General features: G+C 37.3%; 1 pseudogene; it reads right to left on the reverse strand.

Annotated features, from left to right (window-relative positions):
• Positions 1-16,001, reverse strand: part of LOC114707847 — a 74,621-nt pseudogene extending 58,620 nt beyond the window's left edge.
• Between the last annotated feature and the right edge of the window lie 1,704 nt (positions 16,002-17,705).

Raw genomic sequence — 17,705 nt, forward strand, 5'->3', positions numbered from 1 at the left:
CATTTTCTTCCACTTGTTCACATATCATTTTATGTCTTCAATATCTTATCATTTCTCTCTGTGGAAGCTCTGTAGCCAACGCCAAAGTTATTCTTAGGTATTTTGAATTGTTATCAAATGCTATGAAAGTGCTATTTTCCCATTCCAACTGTAGATGCCTAGGCTCAAACTTTATGTGTGTGTTGTATCTAATCAGCTACAAAGAACTCTGATAAATTTGAAGGTTAGTTCCTTACTCAGCTCTCTTGAGATTTTATTTCCTTTGATAATGAGTTTCAGATTCCAAGGCAATTTTACTGAACTTAGTCAATTTTGAATTTCTTTCCAAAAAATATGGCTATGGTTTCATAAGGCTATGATCTTTTCACTAGGGGAGTGGAAACAAAAGGGTCACAAGTACAGGGAATCCTCAACTACACAGTGAACTTGGAGTTAGCAGAGAATCTGTTTCCAAAATAATGAAAAAAATAGTGTATCATTGATGAAATCAGGGAGGACATTAAAAATTCCTGAAGACATTTGAAAATGAGAGCACATGGTACCAGAACTGGGATACAGCCACCAGAACTTCTGGGATATAGCCAAGGATAGATGTCCAGATGGGAGAAAACATGGGTAAAGCAGCCAGAAAACTAGAACACTGAGACTTGAGATTTCAGTGGTGTAGCTATCTAAAGTTTCCCAGGGGAACCCAAAGACACAACTTCCATGAGAAAGTTCAATTTCAGTTAGAGTACAGTGATGTAGCTGCCCAAATCACCTATCCTTCTGTATATAATTCATTACCCATGTTTCTGTAAGTGATCCCAAAAACTACATCATTGGTTCACCAATATAGACCTTGTTTTAGTTAGAGTTTCTATTGCTGTGAAGAAACACATGACCATGACAACTCTTAAAAAGGAAAACATTTAATTGCGGTGTTGGATTACAGTTTCAGAGGTTTAGTCCATTATCATCATGGTGGGGAGCATGGTGGCTGGGAGTATGGTGGCATTCTGGTAGATATGGTGCTGGAAAATTCTACATCTTGATCCAAAGGCAATAGCAAGTGAACTGAGTGACACACTGAATGAAGGAGACTTCAAAACCCACCCTCAGAGTGACACACTTCTCCAACAAGGCCACAGCTACTACAACAAAGCCACACCTCTTAATAGTGCCACTCCCTTTGGGGGACCAGTTTCTTTCAAACCACCACATACTTAGAATTCTTCCTTCTGTTATTCCCCTTTCCATTCTGGATAAATGGGATATTCTCTCTAGGAATAGTTACACAATCAGAATACTAAATAATACTTCTTGATTTTCCTCTAAGAAATTTTTGGATGTTTAACGTCTTGCCCCAAAATGATAGAGTTCAATAGCCTCAAAGACTCTGCCTTAAAACCTAAATACAGGTTTTGAAAACATTTTGAAAGTGAAAATAACAAGATTTTCTCAGAGTTTATACATAAGATATGAGAAAGTGGAAGTAAAAACTCAAAAATTACGGGCTTTATGAATGGCAAAATATAGTCTACAAATACCATGACTGGAAAAATTCAGCAGAGAGTAGAAGATACAAGGGAGCTTAGTTTGACAAACACTAAGTTTCAAATATCCCTTGGATGAAAACAGAGCTGTGGAGCGTAATATCTGGCTTCCCATCTAGAGTGTTTAAGGGAAAGCTAGGCTATACATACTGATTTGGGGTTTCTCAGTCTATAAACAGCATTTAAACCCACGAATACATCTAGGGTCACTAGGGAAGTAAGTGAATCTAAAAGGTAATCCAAGAATTCTTCTAGGACAAGTGAAAGTTAGACATCCTCTAATTTAAGGAAGGAATCTCTTTAGAGAAGTGGATGTAATGTGGGATGCGCATCTTGGGTAGTTATGTGTCTGCTGATGGCTGTGGCTTCAGAAAGCCTCTGGGATGTGACAAAACTAGTCACAAGAAGGACAGCTGGAAGCTTCATGTTAAAAGTACCCATGTCCCTAACATCTGTAAGTACTTGACCAGTAGTCATGACACTATCTCCATCTTTGGGAAAAAGACGTCTGAAATGAAGGTTTAGAGCCTCAAAACTGACTCATAAACTTTACATTCCTAAGTTTGTTCAAAATGGTTGTGCATTTTGGTAAAAGAGACTGCAAAAGGCAAGCGGCTTTTCAAAGTGTCTGCATGTCCTATGCCTGTTTTCAAAGGGCTTGTTTTAAGCTTGGAGAATCTGTCTCAAATGTATTATTAACCACTTAAATATTAATGTCTCACTGTTTAATGGCTTTGAGATTATTTTGTGTTTTATATGTGTAATATTCCTGTTTCATTTGTAAGATATTTGAAAGAGAGCTGGCAAGATGGCTCAACTGGGGAAAGAGTTTGTCATGCAAACCTGACAGCCAGAGTTCAATCACCAGGACATGAGGTGGAAGAAGAGGACCCAAGGCACTGTTGCATACATGTCCCTACAATCACATCAATACATCATCATCATAAACACACAAAAAATAAAGCATTTGAAAAGACAATATTTGTCAAATTCAAGTTTGTTTTTACAGCTAAAAAAGTTGGACCCAGAACAAGTATTCAGCAGTTTTCACCAATTAGTTAATTTGATTTTCAGCCTCTCAATCAATTCCCAGCAGGGCTGGTACTATTCCATTTGCAGAAAGACATTAGGTTTATCCCTCAACTCTGGCTCTTGGGAGAAAAGCTTTCTTTATCTATAATAAACCTATCAAAATACCCATATATCTCAGACAGAACTGTCCAGTTCCCTTCACCTCAATTCCATGGACCCAACTGCTAATCATTCTAAGCTGGTTGCCCACACCTTTCCCTGTCAATGCTCAAATTCTAGATTTCTTGAGCTCAGATCTTAGTGAGTCAGATGGAAAGAAATCATAGAAATAAAAGACAATAGTGGTGCTTTGCATGCACCTCATAGAAGCAAACCTCATTGTCCTCAGGGTATTACAAAAAACACCATGCCCATCTCTCTCAATCCGGTTGAGTGTAGGTTGAAACACAACATTGACCAGAGGTGATATCCAATCAGAACCTATGGCATCTCCCACACAGCTGCTGTCAAGGTGGTGTCATGGCAAAGGCTTCTATGTTAATATTCATCTGAATATGGATAATTAGGGTGGACAGCAGTACTGAAATGAGAAAGAAAATGTATAGAACAAGCTTACACTGTAGAGAGAATGACTCTTCTTCTAACTGCTATCACAATAGAAGATTTTTATTTACTGGTTACAATCTGTCTTTTTGTCACAGATAAGTTTGATAACAAATAAGTTTTTCCAATAGCAATCTCAGAAGTCTCCAGAAGGAAGATGGGGCCCCAACAACAACAACTCTACCCAATCCAGAATGATGCCATCGTAATCATCATAATACTACACTTCTTGCCAGAATTTCAGACAATCTTACCCATTACTCTAAGACTTGCTGCATAACCTACAGTTAGTCTAACTGAGATTTAACTATCTGAGCTTTCTCACAGTACCCAACAGAGATACCATCACCCCCTAAACAGCAGGAAGCAATTCTAAGAAAACGACGCCCCTTCTCCCTAAGGTTTAATATTTCTCAGGATTATGGATAATGGTTATAGGGTTGGGGTGGAAGAAAATATTAGACTCAGTATTCTCCTTAAAAAAAAGGAAAAAGAAGAAATGGAATGGATAGGTATAAGATATTATGGTAGATTATTGTATATACTCTTAAACAAATTTAGTAAAATAGCAGCCTTAGATAATTTGCACTGTAATTTGCACTGTTATGGATTCTTATATGTTGATATAAATGTAAACTATTTTTATATACCTGTTTAAGATAATTTGTATATTGATACAAATACAGAACTATATTTGTTATAATGTACATATATTTCTACTCTTATTTAAAATATTTGTATATTGATACAAATGTAAATTTATATCTGTCATACTTTATGTATGTTCTACTTCTGTTTAGGATATTTGGTATATTGATATATATTTAAGATTATTGTCATACTGCATATTGCACTATATATTCCTACCTCTGTTATAAGTATCTTGTGTATTGTCACAATTTTGAAGTCATCGTTTCTTACCATACATTTGCTTATAGACTGTTTACCTTGTTTACAAGAAACCTTAGTCCTTAGGTTATTTCTGTAGATAAGACTTATAGATTTATAGTCACCTATGCTTGTCATCTCTATAGTTATGTTAGTTAGGTTATCCAGATTTACAGATACATAGGTCAGATGGACAGGTAATCTTCAAACACTTCATAGACCTAGAGAATATGGCATTTAAATAACTTAGAATTCTGTTGACGTGAGACACAATTGCTCCTGGCAGAACCGATTTGATCCCGAGAGAATGTTGGGCTTCTAAGACATTTCCATTTGGAAGTTTGTCTTCTTGGCACAAAATGGCCTACTGGGCAAAGAACTGCTCTTGTCTCGATTGTTGACAGTACGAATGCAATGCTGTTCTTCCTGGACAAGCAGGACACAAGGAAAGCGACCACTGTATTCTGCCAAGACAGAGTAAGATGGTCTTTCAGAATTCCTGCTTCTGAAAATGGTCTGTCAAATACTCTAGGCCTGTAGCCAATTTGAATGCACCAACAATGCTGAGAAACATTAGGTGACTGTCCAGTCTGTCAGCTGTCTCAGTCTACTCTTGCAAGATTCCTGAAAGTTGCTTGCATCCATCTACCGTTTCTCAGGTACCATTATATTCCTTCTCAGGTCTTTGATGGGATTGAAGATTAGCAGTTATAGTTACAACTTAGTATATATATATATATATATATATATATATATATATATATATATATGTGTGTGTGTGTGTGTGTGTGTATGTATGTATGTATGTATATGTGTGTGCATATATATGTATATATATTATCTTAGATAGAACATATTAAGTATTAGATTCAGGTTCTTTAGGATAGGACACCCTTTGGAATGATCTTTGTAACATACCATTTACCTACGCTCTAGACTTCTCTGGATTTTAGTATGTGTTTTTTGCTTGATATTGTTCGCATTGATTGTAGTTCCATCTTATCTAGGTCATTATCCCCCATTACTCCTGGACAATATTTAATAACCATTCCTTTGTATATAGTCTTGTATTAAGTTAGAACCTTCTTATTTAGACAAAAAGGGGGAGATGTAGTGGGTAGCCATTCCAGCTTTGGTCTGGAAGTTCCAACCCCCATTGAGGTTTTGGTAACTGTCACGCCCACAAGGCGGGGCCAAGGGAGGGCCTGAAGACCCAAGATCGGGACTTGCCGGGCTCTCTTGTTTCTGGGAGCCCAGACGCTAGAGGTGGATGGAGGAGAGTTCTCCAGAGAACATCGCCGGACTACTGCTGCCTCTTTCCCAGAACCCTCAACCTACCTATTCCTTCACTTGTAAGTTATGCCATTAAATAAATCTCTTTTTAACTACGTGGAGTGGCCTTAATAATTTCACCAATAGCACCCTGTTAATGTAACAGACAGACCTCTATGAAGAATTTGGGACCAGAATTCCCAAGCCTCCTTTCTCACACTGACCCCATTAAGGCAACTCTTAACAACCATATTAAATTCATCATTATAAAATAAATTGAGCAATGTTTTTTCCAAGGTTACTTATACATCAGAAGTAACATATCAGTAATTTTTGTTCAGGCTATCTATAAGTGCCATGTCTTCTGCTGGCAACTGGAACTCAAAAACCTGCCACGAAAGCAGACAGATTTTAGCATGACCATATATTTGCCAATCTGAAAAACACAAGCTAATCAGACTAAAAGGTCTGGGGTAATAGCTTCCAAAAGACTTTTAAGATAATGGCAATAAAAAGAATTCAAATTGCTAAGAAAATGATTCTCAGCCTTTTGGCAAAGATCAAATGAAACTATTAATGAGCACTAAATGAAATTTGAATGCAAATATATTACTATGTATAATATATTTAAACATTACTGTACTACAGGCAAAATCAGATCTCAAAAGAGACTGGAGAAGAAACAAAACTGGCATATGCAAAGATTATAGGATCAATTTCATACAAGATCCAGAGGAATTTGATAATCATTTTTAAAATGTATGAGTTAACAATAATCATCTTGGATACAGTTGGCTTTGTATAGCCAATCAATGAATGATTAGAATGTAAAAAATACCCTTTCTTATGTAATCAGACATTTCTCAAATACAGATGATACTTTGTTTAAAGAGCCAGGAACTGGCTTAAAAAGAATGTCACTCTTTAAATTTGTAACACTTTAAGCATCAAAAAGAGTTTCACTAATTATTAAACCATCAGAATGAGTGGATCCTTAACTACATATTCTTTAAAAATAGAGGAAGAAAGAGAAGCAGTAAAAAAAAAAAAGTATCCATAATATATTAGTTGATGAATCTAGACAATAGGTTTCACTTTGTTATTTTTAACTAATCTCTGTAAATTTGAACATTATCAAAGTAAAATGAATGTTATCAAAATTTGATCAAAACTATTAAGTCTGACAGAATGTATACAGATTCTTTAATGGACAAATTAAGATTTTATTTAATAATATTAAAAGATGATTTAAAATTCAGAAATGTATACCTAAATCATATTTAAAAGTTTAACATTATAAAAAATTAGATCATGTTTCAATACAGTGAGGTAGTATTAGGAAAAGGTGATTTTTGGTTTTATCTGACCAGAGGCAGTCAATAATAGCCAACACATTTAAGTAAAAAGTACAAACAAAAGCAACGAAACAAGCTTGTTGGCATAGCTCACTGCTAGAGAACTTGCCTACCATGTGTGAGGTTCTAGGTTCAATCCCTAGTACTAACATTGAAAGCAACTAATCAAACATTGATTTTCTAATATAATCATCACAACAGAGAAAAGTAAACACACCAGTTAAAAGAAAAGTGGTCAATTTTACTGCTAGGATACTTTAAGTGTCATTTAAAAATTATATACTTTTATATTCATCCTTGCTTTACATAGCACTAAAACTTGCATTGAAATAAAGACCAGGCCAGGCGGTGGTGGCGCACACCTTTAATCCCAGCACTCAGCAGGCAGAAACAGGCGGATCTTTGTGAGTTCGAGGCCAGCCTGGTCTACAAAGCAAGATCCAGGAAAGGTGCAAAGCTACACAGAGAAACCCTGTCTCAAAAAATCAAAAAAAAAAAAAAGAAAAAGAAAAAGAAAAAGAAATAAAGACCAGTTGGGGAGGGGGGAAATATCACTTGTATAAAATGTAACAAAATTCATTATGCTACCCATACAGGAAAGACATAATATTCACTGACCACAAAGTAAAAAATCATGAAAGGTGTGACCACAGTAAGGGAGAGATTTTAGCACATAAAAAATATATCATAAAACTACTGAAAACACAGGTGAACTTTGGGGAAGATACTTCAACAAATAACTCTTAATCTGAAAAGCCAATATTCAGAATATATAAATGTGGTAAATGGACTGTAAAGAGCCCCCTTAATTCTTCTAATTTCTCAGGACACACACTTTTATAATATGAATTTGCAAGTTTTGCCATTTCATCCCTTGAGGTTTGCCTGGCATGTAATTTTTAATGGCCCATAGAGTGTGAAAACGATGATAATGGGGCAGTTTTAAGCCTAAAAATGTAAACTCAAATATCTAGTCCTAAACTGAGTTTGGACCACACCTGCAATCCCAGCTCTTGGGAGGCTAAGGGCAAAGGACAGTGAGTCTGAGGTTAACCTAGATACCAGAGAGACTGCCTGACAAAGAGATAAGGCAAGAAAGAGGGAACAAAATCATTAATTTCTTTGTTTTGAACTTATATATTGAAACTGGATGACTGGACAACTGCTAGCAGTAACAATATCTTCCTACTTGAAAATAAAGATAATCAACCCACAGAGTTAATCAATATACTATTCTCTACGAGCATCAAGAGAATAAATTTTTAATGTAGGCTGAAAAATCACATAGTTTGGCTCCCTCATTTGGTGAAATGAATGAAAGGTGTTCGCTAACTTAAAGATAACCCAGTCAATTTTAATCCTCTACAACCATGAAACCAGAATGCTACTGTAGAGAAGAAAATGCTCATTCATGCACTTGAAGCACATATGCCAAGGGAATGCCGGCAACAGTCACTAGACACAAGGAAACTGGAAGGCTATACAGAAGCCTTCAAGGAAGAAACACTATACAGGAGCCCCAAGGCCCATAGCCTGCTCTTCACCTTCATATTCTCCTTGATCCGCTTCTCATTGAAACTCTTGGCGACAATCACAATCCCACGCTGCAGCAGATACCAGAGGGAAATTAGGGCTGGAGTTAGTGCTTTTTGGCCATAGCACAAAGAACTGGATCTTCCAAGAGATATGGGGCATTCTCATCTATCCTGAAAAGAAAGGAATATTGACTGCATGTGGTCAAGAACTTGGGATTTCAAGAATGAAATTATTTTATATGTGTTTTAGATATGATTTAGTTACAATCCTTACTACCAGTTCTTATATTGTTGGGTACCTAGAGCACCATAGGCAACCAGAACAATGTCTTTTGACTTGCAGTAACCCAGGAGCTTGCTCTGGTTGAGATAAGGATGGCATTCTAGCTGTAGATGGACAAGACAGAAAGATATCAGATTATAGAAAGCTTCATATGACCATGAAAAAGAAGTGTTCATAAGTAAAAGAAGTGGAATTGAAAAGTCTACACTATGTGAAATCTGGCTGGATCAGGAACAGAGTGGGAGAACAAGGAAAGAGATACCATGATAAATGAAGGCACCATGGGAATAGGGAGAAGCAGAGTACTAGGGAGGTCCCCAAGAATCCACAAAGATGACTCCACCATAGACTACTGGCAATGATGGAGAGGGTGCCTGAGCTGACCTACTCTGGTGATCAGATGGCTGAATACCCTAACTGTCATCATAGAACTCTCATTCAGTCCCAGGTGGGGCTTTAGGAGTCCAATCGACAAAGAGAGGAGGGATTCGATGAGCAAGAGATATCGAGACCATTATTGAAAAAAGTACAGAGACAACTAGCCAAACTAGTGGAAACACATGAACTGTGGACCAATAGCTGAGGAGCCCCCATGGTACTGGACTAGGCCTTCTGGATAAGTGAGATGGTTGTTTAGCTTGAACTGTTTAGGGGGCCCCCAGGCAGTGGAACCGGGGCCTGTTCCTAGTGCATGAGCTGGCTTTTTGGAACCTAGTGCCTATGGTAAGACACTTTGTGCAGCCTTGGTGCAGAGAGGAGGGGCTTGGACCTGCCTCCACTGAATGTACCAGGCTCTGCTGACTCCCCATGGGAGACCTTGCCTTGGAGGAGGAGGGAATGGAGGAATAGGTTGTGTGGGAAGGATGGGAGGTGGGAGGAGGGAGGACAGGGGAATCTGTGGTTGATATGTAAAATGAGTAGAAAATCTCTTAATAAAAAAAATTAAAATAAATAAAAAAAGAAAGTCTCAACTTCAAGTAATGGTCCTCTTTTAAAAGGTAAAAACATCCCTGAGGTGAACTGACTCTGGCCCACTGAATACAGATACACTGAGAAAAGATGAACTACAGATGGGGCAAGGAGAAGAAGCCCACCCAGCCTTGGATTTGAACTGTACCATAAAGCAAGACTTTGGTTGAAGACTCAACTCATGGGGGCAGGAATGAAGGACAAAAAAAGTAAGTTTGTTGGGATTCTGCTAGCGACATTTGGAAATATTTGAGCATCAAAGCCATGAGGGTTGGCAAAAGAATAAAAGAGCTTGCCACACATGCCTGGTGGTCTAAGTTCAATTTCCAGAACCCACATAAAGGTGGAAAGAGAAAGCCAACTCCACAAGGTTGTCCTCTGACCTCCAGACACACACCACAGCATGCCTGCCTACACACATACATGCAGAGGGAGACAGAAAGAGAGACAGAGACAGACAAGGAGACAGAGAGACAGAGATAGAAAGACAACATTCATACATATACAAACATAAAGTAAAATTTTTAATTGTATTTTTAAAATATCCAGAGAGCCAAGCAGTGGTGGTGTACACCTTTAATCCCAAAACTTGAGAGGCAGAAGCAGGTGGATCTCTGTGAGTTTAAGGCCAATCTGGCCTACAGAGTGAGTTCTGGGACAGCCAAGGCTACACAAAGAAACCCTATCTTGAAAAACAAACACACACATGAAGAAGAAGAAGAAGAAGAAGAAGGAGGAGGAGGAGGAGGAGGAGGAGGAGGAGGAGGAGGAGGAGGAGGAGGAGGAGGAGAAGAAGAAGAAGAAGAAGAAGAAGAAGAAGAAGAAGAAGAAGAAGAAGAAGAAAAGAAAGAAAAGAAAAAAATCCCAGGAAAGATCATGCCAATTGGTTGTACAATGTCACATGGTCAGCCCTGAAAACATGCATATAAATAACATACAAAATGAGCAAGTTGTAGTTTGTGTATTCAGGAATATATATATATATATATATAATTACATAGTAATATAATTATATATTGTATATATAATTACATAGTAATAAATAAATACACACAGAGAGAAAACATAAGTATCTGTTCCTAAAATGCTGATTATTACAGTAAACCTTCTCTCAGGTCATTGATAACTAAGGAAAGGCAACAAAGTTTACTGTATTACTTAGAAATAGCTGTAGTTCATCTTAACTACTTAATCAAAAAATTTATTTACATTAGAATTCAATGAAGAAAAAATCAAACAAGTATCTTAAAATGAAAAAAATAACTTCTAAAAAACCCCAGTAAGATAGCTAATTCAGGTAAAATGTATTAATAGGTATTTGAAGTAGATTTCAAATATGTAAAAATTTATCTTAAAACATGACCTATAGACAATTATCACCTGACAGGATAGTTATAACTGAAGCAAAAGAAAACATCTGCTTTAAAAAACTGATCTGACTATTAAGAAGAGAGAAGAGGATGAGAGAGAGACAAAATTATGAAAATTATAGATAGGAAGTTACAAGAGACTGCAGTGAAATGCAGAGGATTGTTACAGCATACTTTGAGAACTTGCATCCAAAAAAACTGAAAAATCTAGAAGTAGGCAAATCCCTAGAGTCATACATCTTACCAAAGTAAGTCACAACCTATCAACAACTTGTTGAAATCAATAATAGCCTTCTAACTAAAACAATTGAGTAGGAACCTAGGCCCAGATGGATTCACTACTAAATTCTACCACACCTTTAAAGAGAAGTGTTCAGGCTAGCTTTTTGTCAACTTGACACAAGCTAGAGTTATCTATCAGTTGAGGAAATACCTCTATCAGACTGCCTGTAGGCAAATCTGTAGACTATTTTCTTTATTGATTATTGGTGTTGAAGGGCCCAGCCCACTGGGAGACACCAACACTGGGTAGGTGGTCCTGGAGTGTATAAGGAAGCAGGTTGACCAAGCCATGGGAACAAGCCAGTAAGCAGTCTTCTTTTGTGGTCTCTGCTTCAGTTCCTGCCTCCAGGTTCCTGCCTGAGTTCCTGCTCTGACTTCCCTCAGTGAAGAACTATAAGCTGTAAAATAAAATAAACACTTTACTCCCCAAGTTTCTTTTCGTCATGGTCTTTATCAGAGCAATAGAAAGCAACTAAGACAAGGTACTAACACCAATGCCCCTCAAACTCTTCTGTAAAATAGAAAGGGAAGGGATATTATAAAACTTACTCTTCAAAGTTAGAATTAACCTCATACGGAGGAAGCCAGATCCCCTGGAAATGGACTTGGGAGTTGCCATGTAGGTGCTGGGAACTGAGCCAGGGATCTCTGGAAGAGGAGCTAATGCTCTTAAACACTGAGCCATCCCTCCAGCCCCTCCATGGCTCTTTCATTCTTGCAGTCTTTAGTCATTCTTCATTATTAGAGAGTACAGCTTTCCTTGATTACTTTTGCATTTCCAAATTCTTGCATGCACAGAAGCACTGTGGCCCCCAACCTTTTCCACGAAGACTTTACTAAGCAGAGATACAACCAGCATCCTCTGCTCCATGAAATTTAATAAGAGAAGAGGATTATGGCTAGTAATAAAGGAAGAAAAGAATGAAGAGCAGAAGAAAAGGAAACTATGGATGCTTACCTGGTTGCACACAGGCTTGTACTTGAGCCCTGACTTGTTCAAGATCATCTCCAGCTGCCGGCAGTTAAAGTTGGACATTCCAATGGACCTGGCCAACCCTGTATCCTTAGACTTCTCCATGGCCTGGGGCAGGGAGAAGGTGGTAAAGAATAATTTATGAAAGTGTCTGTAGATGGTTATGAATGCAATGTTGTGTTGCTAGAAAGTACAGTGTCAAGAAAGGAAAATAAAGCTAATTATATTGCTTTCTAAGAAGAGAGAAACTAGTTTTAAATATGGACAGGAGATAAAGACAGAATTAATGCCTTTGCTCTCCTTAGGAATCAGAGAGATTATTTCAGATAGTGGAAGATATTTCTCCCAATACTTTTCCGGTAGTCTCTAACATATTCAATTATGCCTTCCTCTCCGCAGCAGCAAAATAACCCTAGTAAAGGCCATGGGTTTCTTGATCTGGAGGTGCATATCTGACTCTCACATGTGAAGTTGAGACCTGACTCCCTCTCTTAACTTCCCCTCTGCTCTATATTCCAAGTACTTATCTCCCATGTGTCATGGAGATCCACTGTGTCAAATAATAACTTCCCATTTTCATCTATTGGATTAAGATCATTTCCTGGCTAGAAAAGAAACAGCCATTATAACCGTCTCACCAGTGTCATGAATTTCCCCAAAACAATGCTCCCTAGTATAAGGAGGGCTTCTCCATAAATTAGGGAGACCAGCACACCAGAATTTATATTCACAAAAGCCTTTGCATGTGAAGTTGTAGGAAATATTTAAGGTAACATGTTTCTTTTGTTCTCTCACATCTATTACATGTGTTAATTCACAACATTTCCCAGATCTCTGTGGGTATCCTATTTGACTTGCATTACTGTTTAATACCAATGCCATTTCCCCTGGAGAAACATCTGTCTGACACTGAGAAAGTCAGTAACTATATGGGTCATGATCCCAGCAAATAAGCAATTGCAGTCTTGACATGATTGCAGAATCAGTGTTCCCATCGCTGTTACTTCCTTCAACATGTCAAAGGTCAAAGGTTAGACATAGCAGCTAAACAATGTCCATCAAGGGACTGAGATACACCTTAGCCGGTAGGTAGAGTGTTTGATATAGTATGAACAAGGCCTTAGGTTCAATCCGCAGCACTGCATATGTCAAGTATAGTGGTACATGGCTGTAATTCCAGATATCAGGAAATGGAGATAGAAGGATAAGACATCAAGGGGATCAGAATAACTCTCTAATAATAATTAATAATTGTTTATAATAAAAAATAATGATTAATAGTTATTAATATCAGAATAATTAGATTATTTTCTCTAAAAATCAAAAACAACTAAGTCAGAAAAAAAAACACTATCAATAGTAACAACTATCAGCTGTAGATTCTGGAACATACAGAAACTCCTCAAATGTTCTGTTTGCAGCCCTTTCAATGGTAGACAAAATATAAACAAATTAGGAAGTATGACCCATTAATTCTTGGGGGTATGGATTCTTTTCAGAACACTGAATGTATTTACTGAGGAATCTGTTGCCCAGGTCTTAAAATCAAAATTCCTAATGAGTAAATACTTTTCTAATCTCAACCAATGTCTCTCAACATTTTATGACTTACATCTATCATCCTGCATTTATTTGTAAGGTTTTTTTTTTAATTCATTCTTAGTCCAGCATGTCAAGGGCCATACAGAGAGGGGTGAATCATAGGGGAGAGAGTAGTTTATTGTCATTTTTTGTTGACCATACGATATCATGATGGTTAAAATTTCCATTATTGCTAGACATGGACTAAGATTGGTTTTGTTATATATTATTTTACAAATATTAAAACACATACATTTACCAAGCATTGACCATGTACCAGGCACTATATTAATTCATTTAATCTACTTTTTTATCTGTTAGTTATGTGGTTATTCTTATTGGCATTTACAGATAAGAAAATAAAGTCATGGATTTAAGGAACTAATCACTAAAAACCAGACAATTAAAACAAAAAGTTCAAAACCGTTCAGTATGAGTCAGGTCTGTTGGTGCACACCTGTCACCTCAGCACTCAGAAGATTGAAAAAAGATAATCAAAATCTTCAATGTAGGCCGACACGTCAACATGGCTAGGACCCATTCAAAAATAAGAATGTATGATCTGCTAGGACAGTGCTCTTATCTGGGAGAAACCACCTTACTCATTAAAATATTCTTTTGCTGCCTGTCACTTGCCTAAGTTTGTACAGGTTCAAGTAGTAAAAGGAAAATAATTATAAACAAATACAGATCAGTGGGCATGATGTCACATATCTGCAATCCTAGTATATGGATGCGAAAGGATCTGGATTCAGTGTTAGCCTTGGCAACACAGAAAGTTCAAAGCCAGCCCCATTTTTTTTTAAAAAAAAATCAAGACTAAAAAGATTCACTTAAAAACAAAAAGATTAAAAGTAAAAGGAGCCCACATGAGGATAGACTCAACTTTATTTTCAAGATTAAATTTTACACTGGAAGATACAGATAAGGCACTGAATATAAACAACCATGATCCATGAACAAGCCATATTTGCTACCAATGGAAAAGGATGGAACAAAGGAAAAACCTATAAACAGACACATTTCTAAAGACTTCTCCAAATCCATCAATCTTGTGTGATTTGGGTTGCTTGTTTTCCACATGAATTATTTTGAGTGGTTTCCATGATATATTCATTAAATTTTTATCAGCTTATCTAATTCTAAATAAATCATCAAAAAAATTAAAGGTCATTCGGACCACTGAAGTAAAATAGGTATGAAGATGTTGATTGCTTACCTTCATTGACACTGGAAAATGAATAAGATAGAGGTCAACATAATCCAACTGAAGCTTTTTCAGTGACTTTTCCAAACAAGGCCAGACCAGTTCTGGCCTATGACATGTGGAAGGAAGCTGCAAATGTTGAGAGTGAAAGTTGTGCTACATTAACACATTGTCCAAATTTGTGGAATTCTTTTACCCAAAATTGAGACTTTTTCAACTGGTCAGAAACTGGTGACCACAGAGCAAAAATACTCTGTCCAATTTTTAGTTTTCCATTGTCTAATCTATTAATGTCAAGTCTGACACATATTTGGAGTTTATTGGTAAATCTATAGGACAATGAAAGGAAATAAACACTTGTGTGAAAATTGGATGTAATAACAGCCATTCTCTGAGTTATATTTCACGTAAGTTTACAAAGGAGGTTTCTATCTTATCCCTTCGTGCATTAGCTCAATGGGAAAGAGTTAATATTCCTATCATTTACATAAATAAAAGGAAATATTGCTTATATTTTAACATATATTAGACAAATAGAAGACTCTAGCAATGTTTCATGAAATACTCAGGAAGCAAATTTTTATTTTCTCTATCACTGATGAAAGTGAAAAATGGATATTAAGAACCTTAAGAAATATTGGTCACCCAAGAGATAAGATATGAGATAGTCACCTAGGAAGCCCTAGTCTTATCACAGTTCTGTCCAAGTTAAACCACACTGTTATGAGATATGAAACAAAATAACAAAATAATTTTTACACTAAAGTTACAAATTCAAACATAAAGGTGAAGAGAGATTCATCAGCTTCCTCTGTTCTCAACACTGGTTGAATATATGTAATTAAACAGTAGAGTAATATGCCTAATTTGACCACTGATCAAATTATACAAACATCAACACACCAGTTTCATTCATTTGCACATCAGCATATCATATGTACACAATACCTTTGAAGCATAGAATATATTTTCTCTCTTCACAGTGCCATCGGCAATCTTGCTTCGGATGGCCAGCCCTAATTCTTCCTCATTTGGGTACAAATAAGCTGCATCAATATGGTGGAATCCAGCATCTATAGCTATTTTGGTGGCCTCGGTAGCCATACTCTTAGAAACCTAGAAGAGCAACCAGAGGGAGTATTTTGAGATCCGTGTATTACTGTAATTAACGAGGCAATTCCATGTAATTTATCTGGTAATCAAGAGAGGTTTATTTCTGGGATAACTTACAGCCAGTAGGGGTTGGTTACAGGATGCAGGAGAGATGAGGTACCATCCAGAAGAGAACTCTGGCTTGGTGTCGCATTCAGCTTCCAAGACCACGAGGTATCCAGAAGAGCCAAACACACCTCAAGTCTTAAGGGGCTGCCTCTCACCCACACCCCAGGGGCAGGTCAGCCCCAGGGGCAGGTAATAGGCAGATGTGGCAGTTACCTGCAGTCACTCTAGAGGCAGTGTTTCAAGGTCAAAGCTAGAACAGCTACCCACTACATCCATGGGATTGAATTAATTCTAGAACAGATAGCTACTTTACAAAACCACAAGTTTCTGCTGTGTTAAGTGGGTGATGTATCTTCCCAGGTTTGTGTGGGCCTTTTCTTCTCAAATAATGAGAATTGGGCATCTGAGAAAAGTTTTCCGACTGAGACAATCGCTCATTGATTATTGCCATCCATGGTCTTCAGGGACATTTCTAGGTTCAGTAATTTGCTGGGAGGATTCACAGGACTCAGCATATAGCTGTAATAGTGGTTGTTATTTATATAATGAGGTTATAAAGTAAAAGGAGCCCAAGACAATGTGCATAGCAAGAAGAACAGAGGAAACAGTGTTGGAGGTCTCTCCTGGAGAAGTCACACAGAACACACTAAATTCCCCTCATGTTGGACATGTTGTAGACAATACATGTATGCATTGTTTGCAGGAAATCTGTTGAGAGACTCAATTCCTAATTATTTAGCTGAGAGTTTACATAGACATCCTCTGTCAGCACACTCTGAAATTCACTCTCCCAAAGGAAAGCAGACCTCCATAAACTCTGCTCTTTGTATAAACAGTTAAAAGAACATCTATTATCAAATGGTGAAATTAAGGTTGCCTGCTGTCAGCCAAGGTCTAGTTTAGAAATAGACACTTTAACACACAGCAGTTTGCTGTCTTAACTCATCCCTCAGCCATTCTATCTGCATGACTGAAGTAAATTCTAGCATAAAAATATATACTTCTGGGATAGAGATTTAATCATCAGAATTACTTTTATGACATATAAAAGGAAGTATTTAAGTAACTTTGCCTTGATGCTCAGAAGAGACTTTGAACTTAGGCATTTGCTGGGGCTGTTGAGATTTGAGGGTCTCTTTAAAATGGATTAAATGAACTTGTGGCACTACACTGACACAACACTTTGGGAGCCAGGCACAGAATGTTATAGTTTTAATCTCAATTGTCCCCTGGCATATCAAGTGATTGAAACATGAGGACTTTAACCTCACTCATAGGTCAGTCCATTAGTGAATTTATAATTTGATATTATTGGGAAAGGGTACAAATGAGGAGAGACATTCATTGTCACTATAATGAGGTGTGTAGATGTAACCAACCATCTTATTAAATAAGAAACACAGAACCAATGCAAAGAAGAAAGACAAGAGGTCAGAGCTAAGAGCTAAAACCTTACCCTTCCTCCTGCGGTGGTCCTACCTCTCCAAAAGAGAGCTACTTCTTGTGTTAAAGTCTTTATGTAGACTTTCTGTTCTGCCTTCTCATTGGTTGTAAACCCAACCACATGACCGCCTCATCACTGACTGTCTGTACAGACCT

The sequence above is a fragment of the Peromyscus leucopus genome, chromosome 5 (genome assembly GCF_004664715.2).
Source record: "Peromyscus leucopus breed LL Stock chromosome 5, UCI_PerLeu_2.1, whole genome shotgun sequence".
NCBI lineage: Eukaryota > Metazoa > Chordata > Mammalia > Rodentia > Cricetidae > Peromyscus > Peromyscus leucopus.